The 8,971-nt window shown below is 42.7% G+C and overlaps 1 protein-coding gene across 1 annotated transcript in view; it reads left to right on the top strand.

The window, feature by feature from the left end:
- Positions 1 to 5,069: 5,069 nt before the first annotated feature.
- LOC129844759 (calcium-regulated heat stable protein 1-like) overlaps positions 5,070 to 8,971 on the top strand; it is a 28,616-nt gene continuing 24,714 nt past the window's right edge. Inside the window, exon 1 of the mRNA XM_055912854.1 lies at positions 5,070 to 5,308. The gene's annotated coding sequence lies outside the window, so the exon portion shown is untranslated. The remainder of the gene's footprint in view (positions 5,309 to 8,971) is intronic.

The following is an 8,971-nucleotide window of genomic DNA, read 5'->3' as shown; positions in this document are numbered from 1 at the left end:
ACGTCTCCTGATGTACTGGCCTGTCTCCTGGTAGCGCCTGCATGCTCTGGACACTACGCTGACAGGCACAGCAAACCTTTTTGCCACAGTTCGCATTGATGTGCCATCCTGGATGAACTGCACTACCTGAGCCACTTGTGTGGGTTGTAGACTCCGTCTCATGCTACCACTTGAGTGAGAGCACCGCCAGCATTCAAAAGTGACCAAAACATCAGCCAGGAAGCATAGGAACTGAGAAGTGGTCTGTGGTCACCACCTGCAGAATCACTCCTGTTTTGGGGGGTGTCTTGCTAATTGCCTATAATTTCCACCTTTTGTCTATTCCATTTGCACAACAGCATGTGCAATTTATTGTCAATCAGTGTTGCTTCCTAAGTGGACAGTTTGATTTCACAGAAGTGTGATTGACTTGGAGTTACATTGTGTTGTTTAAGTGTTCCCTTTATTTTTTTGAGCAGTGTATAATGTCCTTTTTTTCCACAGCAGAAGAATGGATGCTTTTTTAAACTGTCTGTGATTGCATCTTGAGCTGGTTTTCTATTTAATATATATATATTTTTGTGCTTATTTCTTTCCGTTGATTTGTTGTCTTCTATGTGGACAGGGACAGGAAAGATACCTTTTATTTGCTTTGTTAAATAAGTCTTTTCACTACGTTGTCTTGCCTTCAGTTTTTCAATGCGTTTGGTTTTTCAATAAGGGACAACCTTGTATGGTTGTAGCTGATTTGACTAGGACTTCAACTAGATCTTTTTTCTCCTTTGTGAATGAGAATCCACTTTTTCAAGTTCACCTGCGGCCTTGGTTCCAATACACTTTTTACACTGACCAAAATATAACAGTTCAGATGGGGACTACTAGACATGATGACGCAGAATACACATTACATGCATCCAGTAGCACATTCAATGTTTTTATTCTGTGTTACAGAAATGATTCACTTTTCTATCATATAGAGGTTACCCGGGTTGGTGTCAAAATCACTTTTTAAATTCCAGGCAATTGATGTACACTGACATAACAGTTCCAATTGTCTTCAATGCATTTCAATAAAGAACATTTGTAATTCGGTTTACTTAGTGAATTGAAATAGAGCTCCACCCTGATAGCCATATATATATATATATTGCTGTGTATACTGATAGGTGTACTACGCTGTACAACCCTTTCCCCAACCAATGGTAAAACTGTTGTGGCACCCTCTGCTGTTTAATGGAAGTAGTGCAGCCTAATGTCCCCCTTCACATCTTCGCACACCTTAGCAAAACGCTTTACAACAGAAAACGAGCGTTTCTTATTAGACATGTTCAGGTGGTCTCTCCTCGTTTCAGCCTGTTTGCTTCTGTTGGATTCTTAATGAATATGACCCTGTTCTGTGGTGTATTCATTCTGTTTGATTCCTAATGAATTATGACCCTGTTCTGTGGTGTATTCATTCTGTTTGATTCCTAATAAATATGACCCTGTTCTGTGGTGTATTCATTCTGTTTGATTCCTAATAAATATGACCCTGTTCTGTGGTGTATTCATTCTGTTTGATTCCTAATGAATATGACCCTGTTCTGTGGTGTATTCATTCTGTTTGATTCCTAATGAATATGACCCTGTTCTGTGGTGTATTCATTCTGTTTGATTCCTAATGAATATGACCCTGTTCTGTGGTGTATTCATTCTGTTTGATTCCTAATGAATATGACCCTGTTCTGTGGTGTATTCATTCTGTTTGATTCCTAATGAATTATGACCCTGTTCTGTGGTGTATTCATTCTGTTTGATTCCTAATAAATATGACCCTGTTCTGTGGTGTATTCATTCTGTTTGATTCCTAATAAATATGACCCTGTTCTGTGGTGTATTCATTCTGTTTGATTCCTAATGAATATGACCCTGTTCTGTGGTGTATTCATTCTGTTTGATTCCTAATGAATATGACCCTGTTCTGTGGTGTATTCATTCTGTTTGATTCCTAATGAATATGACCCTGTTCTGTGGTGTATTCATTCTGTTTGATTCCTAATGAATATGACCCTGTTCTGTGGTGTATTCATTCTGTTTGATTCCTAATGAATATGACCCTGTTCTGTGGTGTATTCATTCTGTTTGATTCCTAATGAATTATGACCCTGTTCTGTGGTGTATTCATTCTGTTTGATTCCTAATGAATATGACCCTGTTCTGTGGTGTATTCATTCTGTTTGATTCCTAATGAATATGACCCTGTTCTGTGGTGTATTCATTCTGTTTGATTCCTAATGAATATGACCCTGTTCTGTGGTGTATTCATTCTGTTTGATTCCTAATGAATATGACCCTGTTCTGTGGTGTATTCATTCTGTTTGATTCCTAATGAATATGACCCTGTCCTGTTGTGTATTCATTCTGTTTGATTCCTAATGAATTATGACCCTATTCTGTGGTGTATTCATTCTGTTTGATTCCTAATGAATATGACCCTGTTCTGTGGTGTATTCATTCTGTTTGATTCCTAATGAATATGACCCTGTTCTGTGGTGTATTCATTCTGTTTGATTCCTAATGAATATGACCCTGTTCTGTGGTGTATTCATTCTGTTTGATTCCTAATGAATTATGACCCTGTTCTGTGGTGTATTCATTCTGTTTGATTCCTAATGAATATGACCCTGTTCTGTGGTGTATTCATTCTGTTTGATTCCTAATGAATATGACCCTGTCCTGTTGTGTATTCATTCTGTTTGATTCCTAATGAATATGACCCTGTTCTGTGGTATATTAATTTGTGCACTCTAGGAAACCGTAGCAAAGTGTTTTGCAACAGAAAATGCTTTGTAATGAAATCGAGTGTTTCCTACTGGATAAGTTCAGGTGGTCCTTTACTGTTTGGTGCCTAATAAATAGGACCATGTCCTGTTTCCTGTATCTGCTTTAGTTTGAATACGACCATGTCCTGTTTCCTGCATCTGCTTTAGTTTGAATAAGACCATGTCCTGTTTCCTGTATCTGGTTTAGTTTGAATACGACCATGTCCTGTTTCCTGTATCTGGTTTAGTTTGAATACGACCATGTCCTGTTTCCTGCATCTGGTTTAGTTTGAATACGACCATGTCCTGTTTCCTGCATCTGGTTTAGTTGTTGATTTCCTACATCCAGTACCAGGGCTGTTCCTTACTTGTGTTGATTTCAGAACATGTCTTCACAGCTCCTGTTCCTCTGGTTTATAATCATCACATGTTATCAACAGACATACACACACACACACACACACACACACACACACCAATGTTAAACGTTTGTACCAACAGCTCAGATAAAAAATAAATGAATTTACAATGTCACGCAGTGGAGTCCCTTGATTGAGTGTTTTGTTTGTTAGGGCATGGTTTGAGTGTTTTGTACAGATATCATGCTTGCAAACAAATTCTAGAGTTCACAAACCATATTAATATTAGATTGCCTTTTTTATAAATAATGTCTTATACATTTAACGATGTTATGAAGGTTATTTCCTTAGTAGTTGATGTCAGAGGTCAGTATGTGATGTCAGAGGTCAGTATGTGGGGGAAGTGGGTGTTCAGGATGATGGACGAGTTTCCTCTCTAGTAATTACCAGGACCCCCCCCCCCCCAAATCGTATGAGGAAAATTCCCACAAACGGAAGCAAACGGGATGGAACACGGAGTGACCTCTGAATTTGTCCAATAAAAACGAATTGTCATTGCAGGACATTTTTACTACGGTGTGCACAAATTAATACATCCCAGGCTAGTCCCTCCCCGTTTTGGCCTGTTGATTTCCGTTTGGTTCCTAGTGAAAACCACCCACTTGTAGCTCACAGGGTAACCGTTTGTCCATTCCTCTAATGGTGTATCTAGTGTTGTAGTCCACAGGTTAACAGTTTGTCCATTCCTCTAATGGTGTTTCTAGTGTTATAGTCCACAGGGTAACAGTTTGTCCATTCCTCTAATGGTGTATCTAGTGTTGTAGTCCACAGGGTAACAGTTTGTCCATTCCTCTAATGGTGTTTCTAGTGTTATAGTCCACAGGGTAACAGTTTGTCCATTCCTCTAATGGTGTTTCTAGTGTTATAGTCCACAGGGTAACAGTTTGTCCATTCCTCTAATGGTGTTTCTAGTGTTGTAGTCTACAGGGTAACAGTTTGTCCATTCCTCTAATGGTGTTTCTAGTGTTATAGTCCACAGGGTAACAGTTTGTCCATTCCTCTAATGGTGTTTCTAGTGTTGTAGTCTACAGGGTAACAGTTTGTCCATTCCTCTAATGGTGTATCTAGTGTTGTAGTCCAGTAACAGTTTCCCCATTCCTCTAATGGTGTTTCTAGTGTTGTAGTCCACAGGGTAACAGTTTGTCCATTCCTCTAATGGTGTTTCTAGTGTTGTAGTCCAGTAACAGTTTGTCCATTCCTCTAATGGTGTTTCTAGTGTTGTAGTCCAGTAACAGTTTGTCCATTCCTCTAATGGTGTTTCTAGTGTTGTAGTCCAGTAACAGTTTGTCCATTCCTCTAATGGTGTTTCTAGTGTTGTAGTCCCCAGGGTAACAGTTTGTCCATTCCCTTAATCTTTTTATTTAACTAGGTAAGTCAGTTAAATAAGAACATTAGGGGAATGGGCAAACTGTTACCCTAATGGTAGGTTAAAGCTGGGTTTCCCCAAGTCAGTCCTGGTTAGGGTTTGAGCCGGGTATGCCGTCATTGTAAATAATAATTTGTTCTTAACTGACTTGCCTAGTTAAATAAAGGTTAAATAAAATACAAAAATCCAGACGTTGTAAAATCTGGCATGTGTCTGTAATGTAGTGAGGCAGGAACTCGACCAATGGCCTGGTAATCTGTTCCTAGATCTGTTGGTAAAGCCAATCCTTTACTGTAGACTCATGTTGCGTAAGGTAAAGGTTGACTTTTGCACTTGGAGACAATTTTTTGGCGTCCTAACGTGCCGCATGGAGAGCTGAACGGTCAATATCGAGCGCTACTAAAGTCATGTATCTCCGCAGTGGGGTTTTAGATTCAGATCTCTTAGGGGAGTTACGGTAATGAGTAGCCTACTCCATGATGATGTCATCGTTAGATGAAAGCTAGTGGGTCCCGCCCATCGGGACTCGCACTGAAACGAACGGAGAAACAAACCCAGCTTCACTGCTGTCGTGTACTTCACATGTCCTATCTATTCTCCCAAATAACTCTCTTGTTGTGAGAAAAGGTAACGAATTGATTGGTTCCAATCTCAGACTGCAGGGAGTCAGTTTTATCCATTACCTGCTGCTCGACCTCAAAAGGAAAGTGTTTTAGTTTCATCCAGGGAAAAGTTCGGAAAAGGTGAGTGGTGACGCGCTTCACTTCAAAGCCTTGCGCAAACATGATCGATTCATTAACGCCATTCATGTAATGTGTACAGCATTTATATCGTACAGCATTTATATCGTACAGCATTTATATCGTACAGCATTTATATCGTACAGCATTTATATCGTACAGCATTTATATCGTACAGCATTTATAAACAGTTACGCTGTTAGTCTACATTATTGACACAGTCGAATGAAAATCAGTGCAATCGCTCGATACAATCAAAATAACTGTAGTTGGCTTTTTTACATAGACTTTTCATAATTAAGTCTAAATCATACCCATTAATGATTGATTAATGATGGGGATTCAAAACGAAGTGAAACATATTTTTTTATTTACATTTTTGTAGTTGGAAGTTAGGGCGGGAGTGGGTTGCCTGGGGGAGGGGTCGTTTAGGGGGACGAATGGGGGGGGGGGGTTGTTTGCGTGCGTGTTAAGAGTCAAAGACTGGTGTAAATCCCAGTTTTCTTCTGTTGAGTGTTGTCAATATGAATTGTTCTGGAAGGTTAGTGTTCTGTTGTCAATATGAATTGTTCTGGAAGGTTAGTGTTCTGTTGTCAATATGAATTGTTCTGGAAGGTTAGTGTTCTGTTGTCAATATGAATTGTTCTGGAAGGTTAGTGTTCTGTTGTCAATATGAATGGTTCTAGAAGGCTAGTGTTCTGTTGTCAATATGAATGGTTCTAGAAGGCTAGTGTTCTGTTGTCAATATGAATGGTTCTAGAAGGCTAATGTTCTGTAGACTAGTGTTCTATTGTCACTATGAATGGTTCTAGAAGGCTAATGTTCTGTGCTAATGGTCCCTAGTGGGTAATAAGAGGAAAGTAGGAGGGGAGAGACAGAGGGAGGAGAGAGACAGAGGGAGGAGAGAGACAGAGGGAGGAGAGAGACAGAGGGAGGAGAGAGACAGAGGGAGGAGAGAGACAGAGGGAGGAGAGAGACAGAGGGAGGAGAGAGACAGAGGGAGGAGAGAGACAGAGGGAGGAGAGAGACAGAGGGAGGAGAGAGACAGAGGGAGGAGAGAGACAGAGGGAGGAGAGAGACAGAGGGAGGAGAGAGACAGAGGGAGGAGAGAGACAGAGGGAGGAGAGAGACAGAGGGAGGAGAGAGACAGAGGGAGGAGAGAGACAGAGGGAGGAGAGAGACAGAGGGAGGAGAGAGACAGAGGGAGGAGAGAGACAGAGGGAGGAGAGAGACAGAGGGAGGGTAATAGGAAATAACAACATAATTGAAGTATAGAGGGATCTGAAAGGTAGAATGGGGAGGAGAAAGATAATAGATGGAGAGGGGAGGGAGTCAAAGTTACAGTGAGGTATAGGGTGAAGGTGGTCTCTACCACTCCAAGTTCTGGAATCGGGGAAGTAGATGTGTCTACCACTCCAAGGTCTGGGAATGGGGAAGTAGATGTGTCTCTACCAGTCCAAGACCTGGGAATGGGGAAGTAGATGTGTCTCTACCAGTTCAAGCTCTGGGAATGGGGAAGTAGATGTGTCTCTACCAGTCCAAGCTCTGGGAATGGGGAAGTAGATGTGTCTCTACCAGTCCAAGCTCTGGGAATGGGGAAGTAGATGTGTCTCTACCAGTCCAAGCTCTGGGAATGGGGAAGTAGATGTGTTTCTACCAGTCCAAGACCTGGGAATGGGGAAGTAGATGTGTCTCTACCAGTCCAAGGCCTGGGAATGGGGAAGTAGCTGTGTGTGTGGGAAGTTCTAAGCATCATAGAAATTGTGTTACTAGATCCGTACAGTAAATCCTCTGTGCTTCTCCGGGTAAATGTGTACAGTCCTGGGTGTGCCCTAAATGGCACCCTAATCCATTTTACATTTTTACATTTTAGTCATTTAGCAGACGCTCTTATCCAGAGCGACTTACAGAGTGCATACATTTTATGATTTTTTTAAATTTATTTTTTTATATTTTACATACTCAGACAAGGATATCCCTACCGGCCAAACCCTCCCTAACCCGGACGACGCTATGCCAATTGTGCGTCGCCCCACGGACCTCCCGGTTGCGGCCGGCTGCGACAGAGCCTGGGCGCGAACCCAGAGACTCTGGTGGCGCAGCTAGCACTGCGATGCAGTGCCCTAGACCACTGCGCCACCCGGCAGTACCCTCTGTACTGGAGCTGTATGGGCCCTGGTCAAGTAGTGTAAAACATAGAGAATAGGCTGGCATTTAGGACTTAGTCCTGGGAACCTTGCCTTTGTACAGTATTATGACTGCTCACTCACACTAAGTGGGTGTGGTGTGTGTGTGTGTGGTGTGTGTGTGTGTGTGTGTTGTGTGTGGTGTGTGTGTGTGTGGTGTGTGGTGTGTGTGTGTGGTGTGTGTGTGTGTGGTGTGTGTGACACACTTGCTGTATTATCATAGGGTTTCAGCTGTTTGTGAATGTGATATCAGGAACCATCATGTTTAGAAGGATCTTGACAGAGTAGAAGTGTTGTTACTAAAGGTATTGAGTTACAATGTGGATGGACGGGAGGGCAGGCAGGCAGGCAGACAGACAGGCAGACAGGCAGACAGACAGGCAGACAGACAGGCAGACAGACAGGCAGACAGACAGGCAGACAGGCAGACAGACAGGCAGACAGGCAGGCAGACAGGCAGGCAGACAGACAGGCAGACAGACAGGCAGACAGGCAGGCAGACAGACAGACAGGCAGGCAGACAGGCAGGCAGGCAGACAGACAGGAAGTCAGACAGTCTGAGTGTTAGTGTCTTTTCTGTGTTTTCCTAGAGAGCACTGTGAGTTGGCTACTTCCCTCCAGACTCCCACTGTGTGTGTTGTTGAACAGGCACAAAGACATGGACACACCTGTTACCCTCTCTGTTGTTGAACAGGCACAAAGACATGGACACACCTGTTACCCTCTCTGTTGTTGAACAGACACAAAGACATGGACACACCTGTTACCCTCTCTGTTGTTGAACAGGCACAAAGACACACCTGTTACCCTCTCTGTTGTTGAACAGACACAAAGACATGGACACAGCTGTTACCCTCTCTGTTGTTGAACAGGCACAAAGACATGGACACACCTGTTACCCTCTCTGTTGTTGAACAGGCACAAAGACATGGACACACCTGTTACCCTCTCTGTTGTTGAACAGGCACAAAGACATGGACACAGCTGTTACCCTCTCTGTTGTTGAACAGGCACAAAGACATGGACACACCTGTTACCCTCTCTGTTGTTGAACAGGCACAAAGACATGGACACACCTGTTACCCTCTCTGTTGTTGAATAGGCACAAAGACACACCTGTTACCCTCTCTGTTGTTGAACAGGCACAAAGACATGGACACACCTGTTACCCTCTCTGTTGTTGAACAGGCACAAAGACATGGACACAGCTGTTACCCTCTCTGTTGTTGAACAGGCACAAAGACATGGACACACCTGTTACCCTCTCTGTTGTTGAACAGGCACAAAGACATGGACACACCTGTTACCCTCTCTGTTGTTGAACAGGCACAAAGACATGGACACACCTGTTACCCTCTCTGTTGTTGAATAGGCACAAAGACACACCTGTTACCCTCTCTGTTGTTGAACAGGCACAAAGACATGGACACACCTGTTACCCTCTCTGTTGTTGAACAGACACAAAGACATGGACACACCT

This window comes from Salvelinus fontinalis, unplaced genomic scaffold (assembly GCF_029448725.1).
Source record: "Salvelinus fontinalis isolate EN_2023a unplaced genomic scaffold, ASM2944872v1 scaffold_0223, whole genome shotgun sequence".
NCBI lineage: Eukaryota > Metazoa > Chordata > Actinopteri > Salmoniformes > Salmonidae > Salvelinus > Salvelinus fontinalis.
This window is presented reverse-complemented; position numbering and strand designations above follow the sequence as displayed.